At 32.8% G+C, this 10000-nt stretch overlaps 1 long non-coding RNA gene across 1 annotated transcript in view; it reads right to left on the bottom strand.

Moving 5' to 3' along the window:
* LOC310717892 overlaps positions 1-1975 on the bottom strand; it is a 28654-nt gene extending 26679 nt beyond the window's left edge. The window contains exons 1-2 of the long non-coding RNA XR_014530996.1: positions 1912-1975; positions 1719-1837 (exon numbers count right to left, since the gene is read on the bottom strand). This is a non-coding gene — a long non-coding RNA (uncharacterized lncRNA). The remainder of the gene's footprint in view (positions 1-1718; positions 1838-1911) is intronic.
* Positions 1976-10000: the final 8025 nt, after the last annotated feature.

Genomic DNA, 10000 nt, shown 5'->3' with positions numbered 1-10000 from the left:
TTTGTTTTTATTTTTTATTTTTTTAACTTTTTATTTTATTAAAGGCATAGCGTGTAATGCTGTTGTTGAACTAATAGAGTCAATTTGTCCCTCTGTCCTCGGTGCTGAAACACTTTCTCTCTCTTCACTATATAACACGCGACTTTCTTAAACAAACCAAGGAAATTATTTCCATAGCAAAATAGTATCAATATACATATTTTTACATACACTTTTTCTAAGCTGTGTGTGTGTGTGTGTGTGTGTGTGTGTGTGTGTGTGTGTGTGTGTGTGTGTGTGTGTGCGCGCGCGTGTGTATGTGCGTGTTATTGCGTGTGTATAATAAAATAAAATGCCTGACATTACAGTATTCTATTTATGTTGCTATCAAAAATAACAAATAATTCTTAGCAGATATCAATTTTTTAACGTATTTCTGTTTTCACTCTACGTTATCATTATATTTTCTAGTTTATTCCTTCTTATTTTTATAATTGAACTTATATTAAATAATTACAATTTAAAAATGTCTTTAATGTTTATGTTTTAAATAAACATAGAAAAACATAAGTAAATAGAACAAAGGGCAAAATTAGTGATACATAAAGGCAATAATTATACCAACAAGCTCACTCTCGACTGTAAGATTTTTAAAAAATTATTTCTATTAATTTTCCTGTGCATTTTTCTTTGATTTCTAATGCAAAGATTAAAATGTTTATTTATTTTTTTTATTATTTCAATTTAAATTTACAGCACATGCTGCAATTTTTCAAAGTCATGATTTTTTATCTGAAAAATAAATACAGACATTTTGTACGTTAGGTCTTGCATATGTACAAAGCATAATAGCTATATTTTTTCAATATGCAATAAAAGACACCCCTTTAAAAATCTCTGCTCATCTTTATTAACCCCCCCCCCCCTTCTCCAGAATAAATAAAATAACCCTGTGCCAAAAAAGCAAGAGAAAAAAAAACCTTCCCACAAACAAGAGGCCGAGAGAAAAAAACCCATTAAAACCCCGCAAAGAAAGAAGTCAACATCAAGTTCAACAGCGCGCGCTGCTCCTCATTAACATATGAATACTGTCTGCGCGAGAAAGTCTGGCCCCGCCCCATTTTCCCAGGCCCGCGCGCTCCTCGCCGCCTATTAAAGCCTGTGAAGCCTATTTGCATTGCACATCATTCATCTGTCTTGCAGAAGTGAAACAAATATCACTGCATCTCAAATGGTTCTTTGCCTTTTTTCCCCTTTATCCGTGCAGCATAACAAATAAAATAATAGTCCCCCCAACCACCCACCCCACCCCCCATCTTATTGCAACCTCAAATTGTCCAGTGCTGTTTAGGAATTAATCTGCCTCAGCCCGATATTGTTCTAAGATGATACTTTTTGTACTATTTAAATATTTGCAGTAATTTGTGCACCCTATGTAGTGCACTATCCCTATTAAATATGCAAACATTGGATATATGGACACTTTCTGCACCGTGTTACATCAACAGAATTATTTAAAGCAAATAAACCATTAGCACAAGAATTCAACTTTAACATAGAACAGAACGTCCATGTGAAACAGTTTAAAATCCATATTTAATTCGATTTCAAATACATTTTAATACTAGATTGTACCTGAGATTAGACATGCTAGCTAAAAGTGAAAAAAGTACACCACACTATTGACATTTGTTAGATGATATTATTAACGCTAGGAAAGAAAAGGAGAAAAGACTCACCGAGTTGAAAAGGAGAAGTCACCCAGTCCATTTGGCTTCATTCAACTAAAGAGAATGTTGTAGCTCAGCAGAAGGCCGGTTGGTTTCTGTTAAACTGATATCTGGGTATCCACAGGGACCTGAGTGAAAACGACGAGAAATACTATTTGGACTTTTTTTCTTATGGTTAAAAAGAAATTAAAACATATTTTACCCGGTCGTTGTCTGTTAAATAAACTGTATCTGTTCCTTCTGCTCTCTGCTCTCTTAGAGTGGGAGAGACACTGCGCGCGTGAGAGTGAGAGAGAGAGAGAGAGAGAGAGAGAGAGAGAGAGAGAGAGAGAGAGAGAGAGAGAGAGAGAGAGAGAGAAGAGAGAGAGAGAGAGGGAGAGAGGGAGAGAAAGGGAGGGGGTGCGCACTCGAGAGCGAGTGACGTAGGAGCGCGGGAGGGATGGATGAGAGCGAGCGCGAGCTAGAGATGGATAGATAGATAGATAGATAGATAGATAGATAGATAGATAGATAGATAGATAGATAGATAGATAGATAGATAGATAGATAGATAGATAGATAGATAGATAGATAGATAGATAGATAGATAGATAGATAGATAGATAGATAGAAAAAATGTAGGCTATTTAAAGATAGATAGATAGATAGATAGATAGATAGATAGATAGATAGATAGATAGATAGATAGATAGATAGATAGATAGATAGATAGATAGATAGATAGATAGATAGATAGATAGATGGAAAAAAGGTAGGCTATTTAAAGATAGATGGATAGATAGATAGATAGATAGATAGATAGATAGATAGATAGATAGATAGATAGATAGATAGATAGATAGATAGATAGATAGATAGATAGATAGATAGATAGATGGGCACCAATTATTGAACCTAATTGCCAGTAACTAACCCTTAAACGAATTTTAGACTCTGTTTTTATGTTAATTTATTTCGCCCGAAAGTCAATGAGCACATATCGGTTTCACTTCTCCAGTCTCCTCTGTCTCATCTGCCAAAAGGAAACGAAATGAATAAACAGGCCCCTTTTTCATCAGGACACGTTTATAGGCACGTGCGAGATCTCGCGGTACTCTGCCGCAAACGTGATGTGATGATGAACTCACACCGAGCCGTGTTCACTAGTGCAGTAGGTGGTGTTTGTTTAAAGATACAAATCAGGTATGAAACAATAACGGAGATTACAGAGCATCTACCAGCAAACAGTAGTCTGCTGTGCATTTACTGTATCTAAACCTTGTAGACCTTGTAGACCATGTAGACGATGCAAATCTCATAGTGTTCACTGCATGAATTGATTTTTTTCAGGCAATAGGATGCATGTCGGACACAATGCAAAGCCACAGCCAAACCCGAACAGATGATCTGACTCAGTATAAAACAAACATTATTTACATCTTGTTTATGCTGCGACTAATTTCATTTGCTGTACATTCTATATAATCAGTGTGGTGCTTTTGTACTACTAAAGGCGTGTTAAAAAAAGAACGCCCTTTTCTTTCTTTTGTATATATTTACATACCACGTGTCATCTAACAAACAAGCAAACAAACAAAACTGTTTACGTTTCTCTAACTGGACGAATAAAAAAAAAACGCTTCAAACAAACACTTTCACTTCTACAGTTGAGTGAAATTTGGATTTTCTAATAACAGTAACAACAATAACAATAACAACAAAAATAATAATTATTATTATTAATTTGCATTATTATTATTATTGTTATTATTATTATTATAGTTTAATCTCTGCCCTAAAATTCCTGGGAAGATCTCAAACAAAGATAGAAAATATCACGTCTCCTGTAGACAAGATACATTATTTGGACGTTTTTTTTCCCTTCTATTTTACAGTAAATGAATCGTTTGCTTCATGCATCATATCAATAATCAAAACGGGTTGAATCGAATTTAAGTGCCGTTTTTCCCTTCTGACTCTTTTTGTTTTTTGCCCGCAAATCTGTTTCCTTTCAAACTGATGTGATCTGTATCTGGTGCATCTGGAGGATCAGTAAATGTTCATTTTACTAACAGAAAGCGAAATATGTCGTTTACTGTACGAACGCAGATGGTTAGTTCTTTTTAATCAGCGCGTGTGTGTGTGTGCGTGTGTGTGTGCGTGTGTGTGTGTGTGTGTGTGTGTGGGTGTGGGTGTGGGTGTGTGGGTGCGTGTTTGCGTGAAAGAGCATCTACGAGAAAAACATTAAAACACCTGAATCAGAAATTCTTAATTTGTCCCTCAAAAGAAATCTTAAAGGTTTTACACAAAACCCTGCAAAACCAGTGTCCCAAACCTTTTCAAATCAAATCAAATCAAATTTTTGTCCAAGAAACCCTTAAATAAAGCCTAAATAATAAAGTTTGAAGCCACAAATTAAGCTCAGTTTAAGATTATAATGAATTTATTTGAAAAACATATAAAGCATATATTTTAAAAGAACACTGATTTATTATTGGACTCTGTTCACTTTTTATAAGGGCAATGCACTCTGCTATTTATATTCATTAAAAGTAAATGGTGAGTTTTATACAATATTTGTTCATTAAATGCATAAAAGAAACATTATTTACAATGGAATTTATATAAATTGAAATAAAACAGTCTACTTATTTCTCCCTTTTTCACAACAGTAACAGAATAATTGTAGAAATTGTACAAAATAATGTACAATAAAACATTCTCATAGTTTTGAAAATAATATTCTGATTTCATTGTATTTAAATTTACAGTTTAATATTTCAAACTACAACAATGTTCAAGTTAATATGTGAAAGGCTGGGCCTTTTTCTTTATTTTTTAATTTTTTACATGCTTGTTATCATTTCTTATCAATTACTTTGACCTCTAACCTTGTTCGATATTCCCCAGTTAATTGATGCACAAAATCTGAAAAAAGTAATTTCATACGAGTTAAAAATTTCTTTTTTTTTTTTTTTTTTTTTTTAATCTCTAAGGAAAGCCTTCTTTCATTCAGCTGACCAGAGAGCATGCATTTACCAAACTGTGTGTATTTACTGAACTGAAAACAAATAATCAACAGATAATAATTATATAGTTAACAGTTAATGCAGAATTAATACATACACATCTCTGGAGCAGTGTAACTATGTATTTAAAAAAAAAAAAAAAAATACATTCAATCATACTTTAATTACACCCGACTGTCAAATGTGCATTGTACAGTAAATGTCCTTTATTGCACTGGTATAGTGCGAGTGGGGGTGTATTTAAAATGGATTTAAAGGAACCATAAACTGTTGAGTGAGTTTTGTTTCTTTGAGTAAGTTATACTTAGACATTTTAGCAGGATATATGAGCAAGTACCTACAGTGAGCAGGTTAAGATCCTAAAAGGTGTAATAAGAATCAAAATTGTGTATCTCAATGTTTGAGATAAATGTGTTTTAATGTAATGCTATATACTGTATATTATATAGTAGTATACATGAAGAAAGAACACACAGGGATTCACCCTAATTATAGCCATTTTCTTTTTATATTTTATGGAAAACCATTAAAAAAGGGAATGCATTCTTTTTGACTTGTAAATATATTGTATATAATATGATTCAAAAGCTTTTTTTAGTCTTAGTTGATTATATAAGTACAATATAAAATGGCAACTTACACATTTGCAATTTTTTACCACATTCTTTACTGTACAAACTTTTGTATTTGTGTTTGACTTTACAGTCTTTAAAAAGATAGATCACTTTATTCATTTCAGGGAAAATGAAACAAAACCTTTCCTTGTTCCAGGTTTGTGTCTTCAAAGCGCACAATGCAAGTTTGTAAATTGTAATATGTGTTTTATGTGCCTTCGACCTCGACACGTGTGGGCATCTTTAATGCTTTCTTCTCTAATTGTATTGTAAGCAATTGGTTAAAATGTGCTCCAAAGATCTGTGTTAAAGGTACAACAAGGTGTATTCTACTCTTCCACAAAGAAAAGGTAGGGTTTTGTTTTATTATTTTAAGAGTGTAATGATAAATAAAGGTAAGCGATTAGAACACCAAAACTATAGTAAATGATGGGCTGCAGTCTGTCTTGTTTATAAGAAAATTACATATTTAACATTACATTTTAAATGCACAGTTTTATGTCTTTATCTTTATTCTAAGGTTGGTGTGAATGCAGTTTTTTTAGATACTCATTCATTAACCTGGAACATTGAAAATGCAACAAAGTACATTGAACATTACTAAGATTTATGCACATATTATTTATTTCTTTACTCTCTGTATTGTTATTTATTTTTTAATGTATATAATAATGTGAAAGAGAGCACACACACACACACACACACACACACACACACACACACACACACACACACACACACACACACACACACACACACACACACACCCCACTCACACACACACAGACTTTATTAAGCATGCAGTCATGGTATAGGTCCTCCTGGTTTTAATAGCTGATGATTCAGACCTCCAGTCTGTATGCTCTGCAGCTGTGTGCTCATGCTCATTCACACTGCATTCACTAACATCCAGTAATTAAATTAGAGCTCTACAGATGAACACTGGCCAATTTAATATAAAACATATAATTTTCTGAAATCAAGTCATCACTGAGCATCAGGCAAATGCTAAATTGACTCTCGTTCATTCGTTATTACATAGTAATACCTATGTAATTACATGATAACTAAATTGTTGTCCTCAGTTTATTTTAAATCACATATTTTTGTCCATGATTTACACAATGTAAATCAGTTGTTGTGTTTGTTGATTTGGGATTGTATTTAGGGGATATATAGGTAATAAAAAAATATTTGATAAAAGAATTATCTAAAGGGTGTCAATTTAAGCATCTTATAATCTACACAAGGCATATGCAGTCTATCACATAATGACATTACTTCAAGCCTAATGTTAGAAAAATGCTGTGCATCCCTCAGACAAGCAATAAGCGCTGTGAGTACTTGCCCTCGCACTGTATGCATTTATTTGAGAAATGTTCCAGTGTGTACGACTCTTATGCAAGCACACTATGAGAGATGTTTAAAAAACTATAATGCAAAGCTGCCAAGTCATGCAACAGATGCCAAATTGGATGCCCTACATAACTAAAGATTTCCCATGATGTCTAAAGAGCATACTGCAGTAAAGGAGTATAAGATAACCTAAAGAAATTAGGAATACATCATAGAGGACTAAATATATATATTCTATATTTTATTCTATTTAATTCTATATTACTCAGCAATATCTTCAACAACATCTGACAAAAGTGTTCCAAATGACAATAGGATATACCAGATGAGTAAAATAGCCACTAATGATTAATGTCTGATTAATGAATTCAGGATATCCCAGATGACTAGATGAAGTATGTCGAAGATAATTAAAAGATGTCTTTGGTGACTAAATTATATTCTATATAACTAAAGGTTACTAGATGACTAGATGATTAGTGCATTTAAATTTGCAGCCACGTTGCTATAAATGGCTAATCCATACAATCGTTATAAATATGAATAAATAATATTTCATTAGATTAAGTAGCATTATATTATGGGCAAGTTGAAGAAGTCAGATTAAACAAATTGAAAGAGCTGCTTTTTTTTAAAATTCTCACCTAATTAGCTATTGAACACCAATTTGCTGAATCAGCTAATACATTTGGACTGCAGGAAGGTGAGCTGAGCAAAAAAGATGGGAAAATGTCTAATTCCAATCACTCGGCTATAAGTAACATTAGATGGTTTTGCCATACCATTTTGTTTCCAGTATATTAAAATAATTAATATATAAATACCCATAACTCTGCAAAAATGATCTAGATATTGCATGGTATGGAATGGAGTAAAATTTGCAGTTTCAATCTATGAGCAGTGTTAAAGGCTACTCCTGTTTGTACCATGATATATGTATAAAGACCGATTATTTAAACATCACGTGACGCGTTGCTCAGCAAGCCTGTCACGTGCACGAGCTTCTTAATGCCCAGCTTCACAGCCAACACACTGACATGATAATGAGGAATTACCTTACATTGGTTTTGTGTAAAAAGTATGCACAAATCTATAGAAACAATGAAAGCATGAAATCAAATGTTTCGACTTGAAAAATGAATTGAAATATCATACACAGCATGGGAAGAAAAATATAAGCATGCAAGTAATTTACAGATGCACAGAAAATTATTCCAATAGCACATGAATATGCAAAAAAATAAAAATAATAATACACTTTCGGTTTAAAAAAAAAAGGACTCTAACCCTAACCCTAGATTAAGAGGAGGTTTGAATGTAAACTTTTGCAATTTTTAAAAATATATATATTTTCAAAAGTTTGTCTTAGACAAACCAAATGCAAATGCATTTTACAAATGTTTTTAAAAGGTTTTATAGCAAATCTCAGCGGTAAGAAAATGAGTTAAATCAACTTACACAGAGGAGATGGGTGTTGAAAGAGATCTTTGGGTCTTTGGGGAGAAAAAGAGAAAGTTTCCCTTCTCTCCCGCTTTTTAACTGAACGGAGGCGGGAGTTTATGCAAATGAGCGGCGACCCGACGTGGCGCGTGTGAATAGTGGCGGGTGGTGTGTGTGTGTGTGTTTTGGGGGGTATCTGTGCCTCCGTTCCCACGCGTACGCAAAGCCCGACGGTCAAGTTCAAGCTCGCGCCCCGAACACGCCCCAGAGCGGCGGCCCCCATTCAGCGCGAGACTCTTCTCATTGCTGAAGCTGAAATCAGTCACTGTGCTGTGTGATGATTCAATGGCATCAAGCATGAAAAAAAATAAATAATAGTGCATTTTTAACAGTTTTATAGTTCTTTTTTTTTTTGCAAGTGAAACATAACTTTTTTTTTTAATAAACCTATACGCTTCCCAAACAAATTTCTATTTTTAAATAAAAGAAATTATTAAATCACAATTTCTTAATATATATATATATATATATATATATATATATATATATATATTTTTTTTTTTTTTTTTGCAGAAATGTATGCAAATCCAACCTAGTTTGCATTGACTGTAGTGTGTATTCGTTTGCTTGCTTTTTGTATGAAGTTAAATTTATCAGTTCCTTCACAAATAATGTAACTGTTATTTGTATTCATTACTATATGATTTATTCTTTACAATATAATTTATAGTTTTACGAATGTAGAAAAGCATATCCATAATTCACCATGGGTGTTTTTATACACAGTGTCTTTTTTTTAGTGTAATTTCAAGGTTAATTCAAATACAATTTTAATATTATATGTGAAACTACAGTTATGCTTAAAACATCTACATTGCACATAGCATTATCAATATTTCTTCCACTAAAAGAGAGAGAGAAGTGTGTGTGTGTGTGTGTGTGTGTGTGTGTGTGTGTGTGTGTGTGTGTGTGTGTGTGTGTGTGTGTGTGTTTATACAATCTGAGTTAGCCATTAGTGAAATTTAAATGTACCATGCTACTAGTATTGCAAAATGAAGTAGTGCAGGAAAGAATAAAAGACGAGCGTTTATATATAGATTCATTTGTCATCATCTTTCACATTAAAATGTTCTGTGATGTATACCATCACTTATTCTTATCATTATTATGTTTTGTATTTGTATAAAATAGATTGTAATCCCACTCACAGTCTATTTATAAGGTGAAGATTTGGTGTGAGGGTCATTCAATTTTAAATCTTAAGTAAAATCTTATTAGCAGATTGATTGTGTATGTAGAGATTGGGATTTTTGTAGTCTTGATCTATGTTGGTCTATTGTTTATTTTTGTGTGGAAAACATATGTGATGAAATACCGTAGACGCTATGTGATTATTCACAGACACATTACACAACACTACATTTTGCAGATAAGACAATATAACTAGATGTATGCAAATGATTTTGAATTAAAATAATACAAATTGCCTTTGAAAGAAAAGTTTGAGAAAAAACCCCATGAAGTTGGGATATAAAGTAAAAAAAAATCCATGAGATGAGTTCTGAGGTTTAAACCTATTTGTCCTTCATAGCATTTGTACTACAATTTAACTCAAGCAACCTGGTTTGTGGAAGTCAATCATTAGATAGATAGATAGATAGATAGATAGATAGATAGATAGATAGATAGATAGATAGATAGATAGATAGATAGATAGATAGATAGATAGATAGATAGATAGATAGATAGATAGATAGATAGATAGATAGATAATAAAAGCAGATTTCATTCAAAGAAACGTCTAATACTATTCCCAGGGCTGCTTTTAAATTACACCAGTGAACATTATTTGGCTAATTATGCCAAGACTAGA

The sequence above is a fragment of the Silurus aristotelis genome (genome assembly GCF_946808225.1).
Source record: "Silurus aristotelis genome assembly, chromosome: 22".
NCBI classification, from domain to species: domain Eukaryota; kingdom Metazoa; phylum Chordata; class Actinopteri; order Siluriformes; family Siluridae; genus Silurus; species Silurus aristotelis.
This window is presented reverse-complemented; position numbering and strand designations above follow the sequence as displayed.